Source organism: Convolutriloba macropyga, chromosome 10 (genome assembly GCF_964194025.1).
Source record: "Convolutriloba macropyga chromosome 10, txConMacr16.3, whole genome shotgun sequence".
Lineage (NCBI taxonomy): Eukaryota > Metazoa > Xenacoelomorpha > Acoela > Convolutidae > Convolutriloba > Convolutriloba macropyga.
This window is the reverse complement of record NC_134477.1, coordinates 38,252,445-38,263,149: the sequence shown is the minus strand read 5'-3', so window position 1 is coordinate 38,263,149 and position 10,705 is coordinate 38,252,445.

The window sequence follows — 10,705 nt, the reverse complement described above, 5'->3', positions numbered from 1 at the left end:
GGTTTTAAATATTGTTGGGATGTTTAAATTCATTACGTGTAATTTCATTACGCTAGAAGTCAATTGCAAATTTGCAGAAGGTAGACAACGGTTTGCTAACTTCCAAAATCTCTGGAAGAGCAAGCAGCTCAGCGTGCACCTCAAGTGCAATTTGTACAAAGCACTCGTTTTATCAGCCGTGCTGTACAGCTCAGAGACTTGGACTCTTTCGAAATTAATGGAGAGAAGACTTGAGAGTTTCCACTGTGGTTGTCTTTGGAGAATTCTACGTGTGTCATATCTGGAGAAAGCAACGAACGAAGAAATTATGTCAAGATCACGAATGCCCCAACTATCCACGATGATCATGCTCAAACGGATAAAATGGTATGGACACATCCAGAGAATGGAACCAGGAAGATTAGCCCGCAGTGCCTTCAATTGGGACCCGCCCGATCAATACGTCCATGCTAGACGCGCTCCTGGGGGGCAACGGAAAACGTGGATGAGTCAAATCGAAGGAGACTGTGTACGAAACAAAGTATCGTTCACCAGATTGCAGGAGAAAGCAGCAACCGGGTCAAAGAATGCCTTCAACAATTTCGTCGTACAGCACTTCACAGAATAACCAAACAAATAACTTTTCTTGTTTTATTTGTATTTGTTGCCAACCGTGCCTTTATTTCATATTTGGAATTAAAGTGTTGAAACAGTAGTAGTAGTAGTAGTAGTAGTAGTAGTAGTAGTAGTAGTAGTAGTAGTAGTAGTAGTAGTAGTATTAGTAGTAGTAGTAGTAGTAGTAGTAGTAGTAGTAGTAGTAGTAGTAGTAGTAGTAGTAGTAGTAGTAGTAGTAGTGGTGGTAGTAGTAGTAGTAGTGGTAGTAGTAGTAGTAGTAGTAGTAGTAGTAGTAGTAGTAGTAGTAGTAGTAGTAGTAGTAGTAGTAGTAGTAGTAGTAGTAGTAGTAGTATTAGTAGTAGTAGTAGTAGTAGTAGTAGTAGTAGTAATAGTAGTAGTAGTAGTAGTAGTAGTAGTAGTAGTAGTAGTAGTAGTAGTAGTAGTAGTAGTAGTAGTAGTAGTAGTAGTAGTAGTAGTAGTAGTAGTAGTAGTAGTAGTAGTAGTATTAGTAGTAGTAGTAGTAGTAGTAGTAGTAGTAGTAAGTCATTGATAAACAGCATCGTAGAACAAGTGGCTCTAAGTGAACGTATTTGCTACGTCAAGTTCGCGGCTCGGAGGAGAGCCAATCTAGCTGTTGTTGTCTGCTACGCACCTACGAATGAAGCTAGTCTCCAAGAGAAGGATTTGTTTTGGAGTCAACTTTCAGACCTAGATTCCAGCTTCAAACATAGGGAGCGTATTGGTGTCATCGGTGACCTTAATGCAGAGCCTGGACACCAGTTGAATGCCACCATGAGCTGCAGAGGCCCGTTTGGAATGGGCGAAGAAAATGAAAACTCGGAAAAGTTGTTATCATTTTGCACTTCCCGCAAAAAGTGATAAACATCATAAGAAACAGCTATGATGGATTCAAATGTCGAGTCAAAGCCGAAGGTGAGAAAGGACGCTTATTTGATGTCAGAACGGGCGTTAGGCAGGGTGATGTGTGGCCCCCAATCCTATTCGGCCTTGTCATCAACTACATTTTGGCTAACTCGGTGCATGGAGGATTAGACATTGGGAGATTGGTGGCTGACTTAGATTTTGCTGATGATGTTGCTCTCGTGGGGGTCTCAGACAGTGAGGTGCAAGAAAACCTACATCGAATCGAGGCGCTTGCGGAAGCTGCTGGTCTGAAGATTAATGTGGCCAAAACAAAGAATATGGGCGTAAAATGCGACAGCCCAAATGTTGTTGCAGTGCCTAGTATCCAACAGAACGTGGAGATACTCACTGGAACACATAAAGGCAAACTAGGACTCCTGGCAGAGACATCTAGCCAGTCGCGACTAACCATCAGCACGGAGGTGCTGCTGGGAACGAAAAAGAAAGCGGGCTGGTTCGAAACACAAGATGGCCGGAAGCTAAGAAGAAACTAAAGTAGTAGTAGTAGTAGTAGTAGTAGTAGTAGTAGTAGTAGTAGTAGTAGTAGTAGTAGTAGTAGTAGTAGTAGTAGTAGTAGTAGTAGTAGTAGTAGTAGTAGTAGTAGTATTAGTAGTAGTAGTAGTAGTAGGAGTAGTAGTAGTAGTAGTAGTAGTAGTAGTAGTAGTAGTAGTAGTAGTAGTAGTAGTAGTAGTAGTAGTAGTAGTAGTAGTAGTAGTAGTAGTAGTATTGATCTGACTGCCAATTTGAAGTAGTAGAAAAAGTTGATCTTGGGACAATATGAAATTTACTATTATTCATTTTGGCACTTAAATTGGCATCACCTATATTTTTTTTTCGGTGACCACTATCAACTTTTTTTTTCCAGAAAAGCAGAAAGCAAGGTCATTGGACCCAAAAAAAATTTTCAATTTTCACTTTCAAAAATTTTTCCTCGAAGTTGTAAGAGTTGAGTTATATACCATTTTGAAGCAAAAATTTTGTCGTACTGCCAATATGAAACATCAAAATTTCATTTTGGCATCACTAAATCTTGGTAGTAAGAAGAACCGAAACAAATTTTTTTCGTCTTAAAATCTAATACAAAAGTCAAATTTGTGCCAACCAATAGCTCAAAATTTTAAAAAAACTAATTTTTATTTCAAAACCAAAGTGCTGCATACAATGTATGTACACGAGTGTTGGCCAAAATGAGTCGGATTAAAATGGACTCTAATCGGATTAAAATGTTCGTGCATTTTAAACATGTCCAATTTGTTCAAACTAAATTTGCATGTGCACTTGTTTGCTGGGACTTGAAACAAAATCAGTGCAAAAGCCAAGAGTTAGTTGATACAATCTAAACTATCAGTGCAAAAGCCAAGCGTTTGCATATAAACCATATGCAGTCTACCATTGACAAATCTTGATGAAAGTCAATTTTTGTATATATAAATAAATGTTTTAGGATGATGAGGTGGACAGAAGGAAGTCTTACAGGACGTATCACCCTTGATTCATTAGTCTCTCAGAAGGAAGTATCAATCGTGTAACAATTCATTTAAAAGGTTTGCAATTGTAGGACAATAAAAACAATATTTGCAACCGTTGATCACTCAATCGTGATCACTCAATCGTGATCACTCAATCGTGAAGGTGGCTATATTATTGTGAGGGGGGCTATAATGGGAAAGACCCGAAATTTAGTTCATTCAGTTAATTTTTGAAAATATTAAATTTTATTTTTGAATATTTTTATTTCAAAACCAAAATGCTGGACTCTAATCGGATTAAAATGTTCATGCATTTTAAACATGTCCAATTTGTTCAAACTAAGTATGTTAAATATGTTCATGTGACTCACAATCGTGTGACAATTGTTCTTTTGACTCACAATTGTTTTACAATTGTTTATCTAACTAAAAAACGTATCACAATTGATGAATTTGTTCATCTAACCAACAATCGTGGGGTAATTGTTGAATATTTTCATAAGACTGCAATCGTAAGACGATTGATGAATTTGTTCATTTGGTTAACAATCGTGAGGTGGTTGTTGGCATACTAGAGAGTCATGTATATTTATTTGTAGTGGAATACTAAAGCGGAAATTTGTAATCGTATGACGAAATTAAATAGTACTAGTTCGTTGCTGGGTTTTGTAGTAGAAGTTTTAACCGAACGATTACAACGAACAGATTATACACTACCTACTCACTACTACTAGTTCGTTGTTGGAATTTGTAGTAGAAGTTTTAACCGAACGATTAAAAGTCACTTTTACAAGGCGAGTCGTATCCAGGCAAAAGTATTAATAGTGAGAGCAGAGCTACCAAGTATCATTTGCCCAAAATTTCTGCTTGAATAAACTTGATCCTCAACTTTTCAACATTCGTTGCCTCAAATAGTTTAATTTCATCTTGAAACTTTTGTTGTCTCAAATAGTTTAACTTCATCCTCATCCGTTGCCTCAAATAGTTTAACTTCATCCATTCAAATAGTTTAACTTCATCCTCATTCGTTGCCTCAAATAGTTTAACTTCATCCATTCAAATAGTTTAACTTCATCCTCATTCGTTGCCTTCAAATAGTTTAACTTCACATTTCAAATAGTTTAACTTCATCCTCATTCGTTGCCTCAAATAGTTTAATTTAGTTTGAAATAGTTTAATCCTAAATTAGTTGCCCAATAATGTCACACAATTCGCCTGATTTAAACAAATCGGTTGACTCAAATTTGGTTGGCAGCAGAGTGAATCTAAGAGGGTTTCTTAAATCAAACCCAATAGTTCGGTCGTTAACTGATCCAGTGCCAAGTACGTCGACTCCTTTCGTCTCCCCAATTAAAAGCACTGGAGTGGACATGGTCACAGAGAACCAAATCAGGAGCATTTTCAACGACACCCTAGTCGCAGCGCTGACCAACCGCGACACGGTTCTCAGAGAAGTGCGAGAATGCGTGGAATTGAAAGACGAGCAGAGATGCAGGTCGCTGAGTAAACATATACACAGTCACTGGAAATCGCTCACCGTCAGAAACGGCATTGTGTTTGTCAACAACAAGATGGCGATCCCAAACGCTATCAAAGAGGCAGTCGTTGATCAGATACATGCCAGCCATCCAGGAAGCTGGGGAATGACTGAGATGGGGCAGAAGGTCTGGTGGCCCTTTTCAAATCGGGATCTGATCAACAAAGCCAGGACATGCAAACCTTGTACCGAAATTGGTAAGATTTTAAAACCTCTTAATCAGGAATTTTCTAGCTTATTTTTACAGCTTCAACAAATAGTTCTACAAATACCCAACGGTCAAAGTTGTTAAGAAACGTTAAACGATTGTCACTTGGAAACGTTGTGATATGCTGGAAACGTTAAACGATTGTTACTTAAAACGTTTTCATTGTTTAGATAAAGAAACGATCGGTGATGAGGCTCTTATAGACGAGAAAGTGTGGCCAAAAGAAGACCTCGACAGTGACAGTGAGGTTAAATTGAAGAAGAGGAAAATGCTTGAAGGACTGAGTGGCGATCAGTTGGTCTCGTTACAAGAAGGTTTTCCTCAATTGCCAGTCAACGAGAAGAATCAGCGCAAACGACGGAAATCGTACAAAAAAGGGGGCAGGAACTTACGGGGAGTCTATGAGCAGCTGCCCGAGGGTTCGTCAATTGAGAAGACCTCAAGCGAGGTGGCAACATTGCGGATTCCTGGACTTCCTGCAGCAAAATTGCTTAAGTCCGACTTATCCAATTACGGAACGGTGCGTCAATGCCCCTCAGCGTTGGACCTACTGCGACCCAGGGAACAATCGACGGACGCGAACGTTAACTCAGCACTCGTTGAACGAATTCGTAGTCACGCCGAAAGTTCGAGAAGGAAACTAACGGGCGAGAAGCTAATCCGGAAGAGCTCACAAACGGCCGAGGACAAAAATCCACTAAAAGCCAACCTAGTGAAGGTCTGCCGAATTAAAGTCCCCGAGCGTAGAGAGTTCACCTGCTCCCCAAGAAAAAAGAGCTTCGACAATGATGTTGCGAGCCCTAGCAAAAGCCCTAGCAAACGCCCTAGAAACGACTCGTCCGACGACTCCTACGTGCCTGACGAACTTTCAGAGGAGGTTGCAGTGGAGGGCACGAGAAAAAGCAGCAGACCGTCAAAGCCTGTAATTCGATATGGGGAATCGGCCTCAGAGGACCCCGCTGAGGTTCAACCAGCACCGACCGCAAGTACATCGACAATGGCCTCACAGGACCCCGCTGAGGTTCAACCAGCACCGACCGCAAGTACATCGGCAATTGCCTCACAGGACCCCGCTGAGGTTCAACCAGCACCGACCGCAAGTACATCGGCAATTGCCAATGCTTTGCCGGACGAATTGACTGCAAATACATCTGCAATTTTCGACGCTTTGAATGACTCCACTTTACCTCAATTGTCGCTGGATAACACTACTTTGAACATAACTGAATGTTGTGGGGAAGCGTTAAGCCCAAAAGACTTGTAAAACTTGTTTCATTATTTTCATTAGTCAAACTACTTATTTCATAAATTTAGATCTGATTATTTCATTATTTTCATTTATATTGAGAGTCATAACTTTTAATTCAATTCTATTGATATCTCGAATATTTTTTCCGATCGTGCGACGATTGTTGGGAATCTTTAAAAGAAGAATTAGAGATGTTGGGAATCTTCAAAAGAAGAATTAGAGATAATTGTTCGACGTTTGCTTCAAATTGTTCCGCGTTGTTGCAAACGTCCTTTGATTGAAACTACCCCTGACTGGGAAGTGTATTAGCTTTGAAAGTTAGCTATACCAAATTATACTAAAAGTTCCGCGTTGTTGCAAACATGCTTTGATTGAAACTAGCCCTGACTGGGAAGTGTATTAGCTATGAAAGTTAGCTAAACCAAATTATACTAAAAGTTCCGCGTTGTTGCAAAGGTGCTTTGATTGAAACTACCCCTGACTGGGAAGTGTATTAGCTATCAAAGTTAGCTATACCAAAATAAACTAAATGAGAACGTTTCACGGTAAATGAGAACGTTTCACAAATGCAAATCAGATTTAGAAATTCAATAAGATCACCCGCTCGCCTGCAGCGAGGAAACCCGAGCACGGTAAGTGCCGTATTCGTAATGGAGCCGGGCTGTCATGGTGGTGGGTATAGGTAACCCTACGGATTGTTAACGGTGAACAACTTGAGACAGCGTAGTTAACGATGACAACTTGTTTCCAACAGTGAACGAGTGACCTTAGTTATTAGTATATATCAAACACCTACTTTCCATGGTACAAAAATTAAGTGTTCTAGCTCATTGTTTTCACGCTAAAAAGTCGGATACCTATCATCACTCTTCAGTCCTGAAAAGCTCAGCTAATAATAATAATAATATCATCTCCTGGTTTTAAACGGTTTAAAATCAAATTACAATGTATTACTTTGCAGTTGTTGAACAACTGGCTCAGTTACATTTGACTTACATTATAAGCAAGTTTTAATTACCGTCTATATTTTAAATTCAAAACTTCGCTGTATTGTAAATGCAATCGTGCGACCTCTATTGGAAAATGTTTTCATTTGTTTTACAATCGTCAAACGATTGATATTGATACATAATTAAATCATTTCAAAGGTCGATTGTGACATTCAATCATCACCAAAGAAATGGTCAATCATCAATGAAACTTATCATTTATGTAATAATAGCCAGTAGGTGATGCCCAAAAACTTGATCGATAAAAGAAAATTGATTGACCCCCGTTTGGCCCCTATCACGTCAAAATGAATATATTTTCATTAGGGTTTCTACTCATCTAAGTAGATTAGTTTAATATTTAATATTTAATATTATGACTCCAAATCTACAATGCTCCGAATCATCATCTAAAGTTCGGTTTGAGGGGACCGTCACCTTGAACTGGGCAATTTTTGAAAGGGGGATTTTTACAATCCCCCACCCAAGAACAATTGCATATTATATATCATTTACAATCGTGTAACGATTGATGAACAATCGTGTAACGATTGATAGATGCAATCGTGTAACGATTGATGAACAACTTCAAAAGAGACATTTCTAATGATCATTTCTAATGGTAAAAGATAATGGTAATTATAACCGATAATTAGTCATATTTTTATTGACGCTAATCGACTAAAAGTTAATAACTAGTACTTGCACAATAAACAAATAGATGAACAAAGTTAATAACTAGTACTTGCCTCATAAACAATTAGATAAACAAATTATCGCAGACTCTTTTTCTTTTTGGACTCAAATTTCAGGCCACTAAAACTATTTCAAAATTGTGCCATTTTAAAGTAAACTCTTACAACAATAAGATTCAAATCTTTGTCAGATTCAAATCCAAAAATGGTTAAATTGCGAAGTCAGACAGCACGTACGCGAACCCTCAGAAACAGAGTTATTGCTGATGACAATCACAATAACAACAACAATAATAATAGGAAGGGTAAGTTGAGCAAGAAACGAAGTCGCGAGCAGCAGTCCGACGAAACAAGTGCTGGAAAACGATTTCAGCCCGACAGCCCCACGATAGACGATAGACAACCCGTACAAGAGGTACACGAGGAACCCGAAGATGTTGGCACAGATATCGTAAACGCAAACAGCCCGACGATAGACGATAGACAACCCGTACAAGAGGTACACGAGGAACCCGAAGATGTTGGCACAGATATCGTAAACGCAAACTGGCAAATTCTTGGTTTCATAGATGCTGAGCTCACTGAAAAGTTAATTGACTGCCAAACGTTGGAAACACACAAGCTCTGTTTTCATTCAGACTTTCAATCTCTTTTGATGAGAGATCCGAAAGCAAAAGCTCTGTACACGCAGATGTTCAAATCATATCTCGACTCCCTTGAAAATGTTAGTTTCCTCACTACTTCAAAATATGAACCACAAGATGGCTTTACACAGATGCGCGTTGTCGCCAAGAAGAAATTCAGGCCAAAAACAGTCATCTCAGGTCTGGAGGGTTTTACAGAAACTGTCTCTGATGACGAGCTCACGGAGGACATGTCTTTTTCGGTTTTTGCCCCCACAAACAATTTTAAGAGCACACGGATTATGCTCGGACCTGCTTCATTCGTCAATCACGAATGCAACCCAAACGCCCGATATGTTGTGTCCGGTGAAAAGAACAAAACGATCATATCAATCCAGACAACTAGAACAATTGAAATTGACGAAGAAATTTCAGTTTTTTATAGCCCTGATTATTTTGGAGATAATAATAGGAATTGCCAGTGCACCACATGCATGAAAGAAGCACCGAGTGATGAAGCAATCGTTCAAGTGTCACCCAGTGAAGCAATCGTCGAGGAAGCACCGAGTGATGAAGCAATCGTTCAAGTGTCACCCAGTGAAGCAATCGTCGAGGAAGCACCAAGTGATGAAGCAATCGTTCAAGTGTCACCCAGTGAAGCAATCGTCGAGGAAGCACCGAGTGATGAAGCAATCGTTCAAGTGTCACCCAGTAAAGCAATCGTCGAGGAAGCACCGCCTGATGAAGCAATCGTTGAAATCGTACCCATCCGTGAAGCAATCGTTGAAATGTTACCAAACGTCGAGAAGGCTCGACTCCAACGACCAAAGAAAGTTAAAACTGATCCGGTTCTGGAGTGCCTAGTTTGTCATGCCGTTGTCAAGAGAATGGACAAGCACTTGCAGCAACACAATGACATTCTCGAAAAAGCAGAGATAAACTTTATCATCGATTTCTACAGGACAAAAAATGTACAGAAGAAGCACAAAATTTATGACTGTATGGCCTGCTACAGACGATTTGCTTCTCTGGTGACGCACAAGTACACCAACAAGTGCGATTGTTCTGCAGTCACGAGAGTGGAGAATCCGGAAAGCAGGGCGTAAGTGATAAAGTTATTTTACTCGGAGACCATTTTTGTTGAGTCAAACGTAAGACAATTGCATAAACAATCCAATGTTAAATCAAACGTCTGACAATTGCATAAACACTCCAATGTTGAGTCAAACGTCTGACAATGTTGGGCAATAAATTACAATGTATTTCGGTTGAGTTATATTTTTGTTTGTTTTAGTTCACTTCCAGACAATCTAAGAGCCAAATTGAAGTCCTCAGTAATTGCGAGGACCAGCGATTTAGAAATTGCCCGCAGGTTCACTGAGCACCAAAAACAGTTGGCAAAATGTGCGGGCAATGAATATTGCAACGAGGACAGATCAGGCTTAATTCAGTTGATGGCTGTATTGTATGGGGAAACACAAGGTCTGAGGCGACCACAGCAACTATTACAAGCTTGCCTCCAGTTGCAAGAGCGAAGAGGATTGAAGCCTCAAACGATGCTAAACTATCTCGCAACTTTCAGCAACTTCGTTGATTACTGTTTTTTGTATTCAGACGGTGTCTCCAACAGGATGGAACGAGAGCACTCAACGATGTTGGCGGCAATTAAAAGTGTAAGGAAAGCGTTCTCCACTGCAGCTATTAAGAACTATCGTACCACAGCCAAACAATTGCGAGCCCGGGTCCCGTCGATTGCTCTGGTACGAAATCGTCACAAGCTGGCCTTGAGTCATCTAAAGGACAACTTAGCAACATCTACCTTAACGTACAAGCAACAACAGGCCCTAAATTTCTTTGTGCTACAAGGTAGACTTAATGTACGGTCTGGACCCTTACTGGCACTCACTTGGGAGGACGTCAAGTACATTGAAGAAAACAGCGTTCTGGAAACTGATAGGCACAAGACGGGAAAGTTTTATACGCTGTATTTGAAAATAAAGGCCGATCAAATACCGCTGCTTTACAAGTTAAAGGAGACATTTGCCGACGAGAATGATTCAATGGAGTCGAAGTATGTCTTCAGCTCGAAGCAGAACAAAATTGAGCGGTCCATTTCAAAACACATTCAGGAAACTTTCTTTACTCTATTCGGCGATGACCCAAACGAAGTGCGATTTAACGCCAACTCCATCAGAAAGTATTGGGAACGCCGATGGAAAAGTTTCATTGGCAAGGTTCCAGAGGGGGTGACAAAAGCGCATTTGGCACAAACGGCTCACAACAAGACAACAGCTGAGGATATCTACATTGGTAGAGAGGGAACCTCAGAGGACCGCGACCAGCTGTTGTCGATATATTGTGACGATTTGTCGTCAGATATCCCACCGGAAGAAGCCGAAGAAGCAGAAGTAGACGAC